A 6,590-nucleotide genomic window follows, 5' to 3' on the forward strand; every position below is an offset into this window, starting at 1 on the left:
CGCCTTATAAATAAAATTATAATAATAATTAGAATAATATGCTTTTAATAAATTGATTTATATATTGCTAAAATTGCAAGGACATTCATTTTTTCTGAGCAGGATTGCGCTTCTTAAAGTGCCAGATACCTAGGTATCTGACACTACTTTCCTATCACTGGTATAAATGTAGACACACAGTTACCCTTAACCCCTGGTTGGCTATTTAAATGTGATACTAGATGTACCACACTGGCATCACACCTTTCCCCACTCTGGTAGCACTGCTCCCTGCAGAAGCTCCCCAGCCATAGCTGGCATCACTCACAGGGCACCCTCCTTCCCCACACATTATATGCTGAACCCCTAAGCACCCTGATAGCTGTCTACACCTGATCTACACCTATGCAACACCGACACCCTAGTCACCCCGTTATTCCCTGTCTAAGTCAAGATGGACAGCTACCCCCCAGCCCCTGTTAATAGCGGACTGCCCAACTTAATTTTTCGGTACTTATGTAATATCTGGGCACCCGATTTTTTCATCGCATTGCATGCAATATAGTGGCATACAATTCATGCGATGCGATTTTTCATTGTAAAGACCAAATTTTTAATTGTATAGTCACCCATGGGTGATTTCATACCCCCACTATCCAAGTACGCATGGAGTCGACTTTATATAGTGTGGCGAGCGCAGCGAGCCCCGCGAGGGGTCGCAGAATACATGTAAAGTAATCCGCGTCCCCTCGCGGGGCTCGCTGCGCCCGCCACGCTTGAGGCTCCATGCGTAGTTGGAAAGTGGGGGTATGAAATCACCCATGGGTGACTATACAATTAAAAATCGGGTCTTTACAATGAAAAATTGCATCGCATCGCATGCCTTAAGTAGTGGCATGCAAAGAAAAAATCGGGCGCCCAGATAATACATAAGTACCAATTTTTCAAATGTAGCACTACAAGTACCATGCTGTTCTTGCACATATCCCCACTCTGGTAGCACTACTGACCCCAGCAGCTCCCTAACCATGACTGTCATCACCCCCAGGGCATTCTCCTTCTAAGCATCCTAAGGTACCGCCACGTGAATAGAGGGGTCATGTTCACCATTGATTAGGAGAAACAATATCACTATGGACATATGGGGGTTAATTTTAGAGACATTAATGAGTGCTTAATGTATCATACAGTATGCAGATTTTAAAAACATCTGCCCCGTGTCACGAGAGACAAAGGACTGTGGTGACAGGTGTATGGGACATGCTTTGTTTGGGGTAACAGTTAACAGGATTAATAGACAATGATTTAGAATCAGATTTGTATAGCATGGCGCCAGAGTTCTATGGACCAAGGCTGGGCAGTGGAGCCTTGTGAAGTGAGATTAGGACATATAGAATGTTTAGTGGCAGAGGCGTACCTAGATATTCACAGGCCCCATAGCAAAAGTTTGTAAGGGCCCCCTATTTAGCAACTGATGGTGATAAATATGTATAAAACATATTACTTAAACAGCAAAGATGGGGCCCCTGCAGCTCTGGGCCCCATAGCAGCTTCACCCCTTGCACCAATGGTAGTTACGCCTTTGTTTAGTGGGATGATGAATGGATGATACATGTGTTCTGCTGAAGAGACAATGGGTGAAAGTAGAGACAGGGGGTGCCATGAGGAGCTGCTGGGGGGAGTAGTGCTACCAGATTGGGAAAAAATGTGATGGCAGTGTAGGGCCAAGTTTATAGTCGAGTCAGGCGGTCCACTTAACGTGGGTTCAGGGTAGCTGCACCAGGATTTATACAGGTAGCGGGAATACTGGGGGGGACTAGGGAGTGCTGGACCTATCACCTGTCAACCTAATATCTGTCTAACATTAATCTAAACATTAAACCGTTGATCAATTAGCAGTCAATCATTACAATGCCGACCTAATAGCTGTCCATCATTAAGCTGTCGATCAATTAGCACTGTTGATTAACTAGCTCCGCATTCGGAAGGACTCACTCTTTAAGAAGAGGGCGTGTTTACGGACTATATTCAAACCTTGCGTGTGCGGTGGTCACACACAGATTCTGCACGGTCTTACAGCGTCAGAACGGACGAGAAGCTGGCCGTACGCACCGATGCAGTGTATTTCCGCAAAACTCACGACTATTCTCTGAACTCATAAATCTGTCACATGCCACACTGTTACTGTTATGTTTTCCCTAACTGTAATACATTTTTCATTTGATCCCCAAATGTGTGCTGTTATTGCTGAATGTAAAAGTGACATGTATATTTATATTAGTGATACCAAGTTCTGTCCATTGCTTGCAGTGTAAATGTTTGTAAAAAATGCAGCCGTGCTTTCAGCATATATTTGTGTGTTTTGTAATGGTCCATTTAAGCTGCAATGGTTCCAATTGAAGCAATGAAAAGAGTGTAATTAATGAGTAATGAGTAGAGGAGTGGATTGTATTGTGTTCAGCTGACATTGGTTCAGGTGCGGCCGTACTAATTGGGCGATCCGAATGCCTAGCACATGACCGAGTGGTGTCCGCAAAGCAATACTTGCTTATGAAGACCGCATATTTCCTGCCTTTTGGTTCGTTTGCAGTCAGTGTTCTGTCCGAATGCACGCCTACCAGAATTAGTGCACTCCCTCGTGTACGCCCATGTTTACGCCCAGTTTAGCACACTGTGAAATTACGCCCCTGTGTAGTTCCGAATGACGCCCATATTACGCCCATATTTCCCGCGTGAATGCGGTGCACATTTCTGTACGGTATTAGTGAGAACGAGTACGGAGACCGTGCGTGGCACATGCGCATAGCGTTGCCCACGCATGCGCAGACGGCTAAAAAACGCCATCCGAAAGAATTCAGAAATTTACGCCTCGACCAGAATAAGGCCCTATATGTCTTCCTTCTTTAATTCTCTCCAATGTTTAATACTTATCCCTGCATGTAAAGGTAGAAGCTGATTGTTGGTTTTTATCTCTTTTTGCTTTATATCTCTCCAGCATTGGTTAATCTCCCCCATAATTATTAATTAATTATAAAAAGATCTTAACATAGAAAAATAGAATGTTTTTCCTCTGCCACATCACATCACATCACATCAATTGCTTACTGAAACTGATTCAGTAAATCAAAATGGTGCCAACTGCAGGGAAGCAACTGTTTTAACTGAGGTATTGGCAAATTCAATGATGAATGTCCCCAATTCTCCCCTTAAATAAAAAAAAGATTGACATGACTTTGACATACCTATTGTGGAGTTTGATTTGGGCTCCTATCTAAATAAAGCTGGGTACACACTGAAGCAACAAGCGTTCGTTCCGACATTAGAATTCATGGTCGTCAGCAGGCGGAGGCATAGGCAAACACAGGTGGGGGGGGGGGGGGTGTTCTGGTTGCCCGGAAACCCCCTCCTCTTGGCAAGTGCCTTAAATTATGACAACAATATCACTGGTATATAATATGAATATCAATAGAGCTGCCACCACATCATGCAGTGTAAGGGACAGATCAGAGCTGCTGCACATGCCTAGTGTTCCAGCTTCTTATACCAGATTACTGTATATGTGGATCTGAGCCCTCAAACATCGCAATAGACCAGAAGAGATAGGAACCTTACCATGTAGTGGGAGATTGTGAGCTTCGAAAGTGCAGTACTGGTTCTATTATGTTTGTGTATTTATTTATTTATTTATTTATTTATTATGATATGTTTAACCTTTTCCTGGACACTTATCTTATTTAAATGGTTGAAACAGCCTATACTTTAAAACCATATGTACTGTTAAATGTTAATGCTGTATTCCATACAGTATCCAGTGTATAGAAAGACCAATTTTCTCCGCTGTTACCGCTCCTACAGCCTCCCGTACAGAGTGGGAGATTTTGGATAACATTTGGAACCCCCAGTGGCAAACGCAGGATTTTCAGAAGGGGGTTTCCAGAGGGATGGAGCAAAGCACGGAGGTGGACACTTAGGTGACCCAGTATATGCCGGGTCAGTTAAAGTATTATAGATAGACCAAATGTTTATAAATAATAATAATAATAAAATATATATATATATATATATATATACATACATACATACATACATATACATACATACTGTACATACATACAGGGGTGTCAACAGCAGTGTAGACCCCTGGGCATAGCAATGTATTGGGGCCCCTACCGATCCTCCAATGGTAGAGGTGGGGGAAGCTTTGATGTCCTGCGGGTGGTAGGGAGTATTATATCAACCGCTCTGCATGGAGGGCCTGGATCAGTAATTTCCACTAATTACCCCTTTACTGCACAGATGGTGGGAGATGGGGTGGGAGAAGGGGGCATTGGGCTGAATGAAGGGGCCCTGATACATAACTTCCAGGGTGGTAGAGGATGTTTAATACGCAGAGGGGTGTATAGTGGAGTGGGCTCATTATACATAATTTTTTGGTGGGGGGACAGCTTGCTTGACTGCAGATATCTCCAGTTCCCGGAATTAAATTTCTTAGATTTTACTGGAATTAAAACCAGAGAATCCCACCTACCAAATGGTATTGGGGACTAGGGGATCAGATTTCAGGAGGCAGAGCAATCTGCCAACGAGTATATAGAACTACATACCAGGTGTGTGGAGCTGGAGCAGTAACCAGCTGCTGGAAGGCTGATATCTCTGGTAGTGGTCAAGGTAGAGACAAGCTACTAGTGTCCATCAATGGGGGAGAGTCCCAGCTTATGGAATATACCCTCAGAAAAACTCTAAGCCAGAAATAACCTGAAATATCTGACTGGGAAGAGCAATTAACAGGCTTGGATGGGGACCACTGCTTTGAAGTCAGATATCTCCGGTTCCCAAGGGCCGATTTCTACAATTCTTGTACCTATGGAAAGTGGGGACCCTCAGCTTTGAGCTGAGGGCCATTAGACTCCTGGGGGGGTTTCTGGGTACTCAGAAACCCCCCCTGCGTGCGCTACTGGGAACCCCCCCTCTAAAAATCCTGCGTTTGCCACTGGGAAGGGGGTGTACATACTGGCATAATGTTAATGAAGGATGGGACAGTGATGTTCTATCCTTAATTAGCATACAATGGGATATTGCTTGGTTTGATGTGCATCACACTAAACCCAGCGCCTATGGCTAGTGATCATGGGAGCGCGTAATCCATGGTACACAATGAGTGATGTAGGCTATAATGTCATTACAATACGGCATATTGTGCCGACATCAGTCCAGTGTGTACTCAGCTTAACTTTATATACACAAAGGGGGTTATTCTGGTTGATTCACAAGGCTGCGAATTCGCAGTCTTGCGAGTCCACCCAACCCCGCCTTGCAAATGGTGGTACGCTGGCCCAGCATTTGCAGGGCGCGTATGTTCGCATGGCATGCGAATGGATGTTTCACATAAGCATAAATTCGCATGTAAGTGGGAACCTCCTACATCTTTTACTGGTCACCGACCATCAAAAGATATGGAAGGTGCACCCATGCTCTGAGCAACCTTACATATGGGTGGACGTTCAGGAGGAAGCGGGTGGGCAGCTGACAGCCGGTGGTGTCAGCTGTCTGCCGCCCCGCATGTCCGTCACGGCCGCATTAGCCCATGAAACGCTGGGCGTTCCCGCCCGCCTCGCCCTCCGCCTGCAAGGATGGGTGCATGCACCCTGCAAACAGTTTGTTCACCGTGGGCGTAAGCACCCAGCATAAAGTACGCATACGCAAAGTAAAAACATTGGCCGTGCAAATGGATGAGAATAATTGAAACACTGAAATGCAGAATTGTGACACATTGAATAAAGACAGAACATATGAGGAACTGGAAAGGTGTGTATTGAGAGAAAGAAAGATGGGTGCAGTTTAGGATTGGGTATAGCCATTTAAAAAATAAATAGATAAATTATATATATATATATATATATATATATATATATATATATATATATACATAGTCCTGGGACGGCAATCCCCCAAAGGTAATGCAGGCGAGTTCTCCCTCCTAGGGAGTAGATACAAAGCCGTTGCCCTCTGTGCTGGCTGTAAAGCCAGAAGTATATGCAGATGCTGTGGCGGCGGCACTCAAAATAATCACACAGCAGGCAGGTATGCCAACGTTTCGAGACCACTAGGTCCCTTTATCAAGGTGCATGCACCTTGATAAAGGGACCTAGTGGTCTCGAAACGTTGGTATACCTGCCTGCTGTGTGATTATTTTGAGTGCCGCCGCCACCCCATCTGGATATATATATATATATATATATATATATATATATATATATATATCATGTACAGCTGCCTATACCTGGATTGTAAAATATGCCCACAGCTTCATTATTCAATCAGGCCTCACACCTTACAAAACCATCACTTTTATTTTGCCTCACAAATAATTTCTTGTTAAGCAAATGACCAGACGTTTCCTGTGTCACAACCCCACTGGCCTTACAGTTACAAATCCATTACTGTGGTTATTATGTAAAGCCTTCTTCTTCCACAATAGTATAAATATAATGAGCCAATTGTCTCCCTCCAGAAGAGGAGCCACAAGGTAAGTGGTGCTCGTGTCCTCTCGGTCACTCATTTTTCTGATGAATATGTCATTTCATTTTCTCTCTTTTGTTTATTGTTACAGA

Source organism: Crinia signifera, chromosome 2 (assembly GCF_055691185.1).
Source record: "Crinia signifera chromosome 2, ASM5569118v1, whole genome shotgun sequence".
Lineage (NCBI taxonomy): Eukaryota > Metazoa > Chordata > Amphibia > Anura > Myobatrachidae > Crinia > Crinia signifera.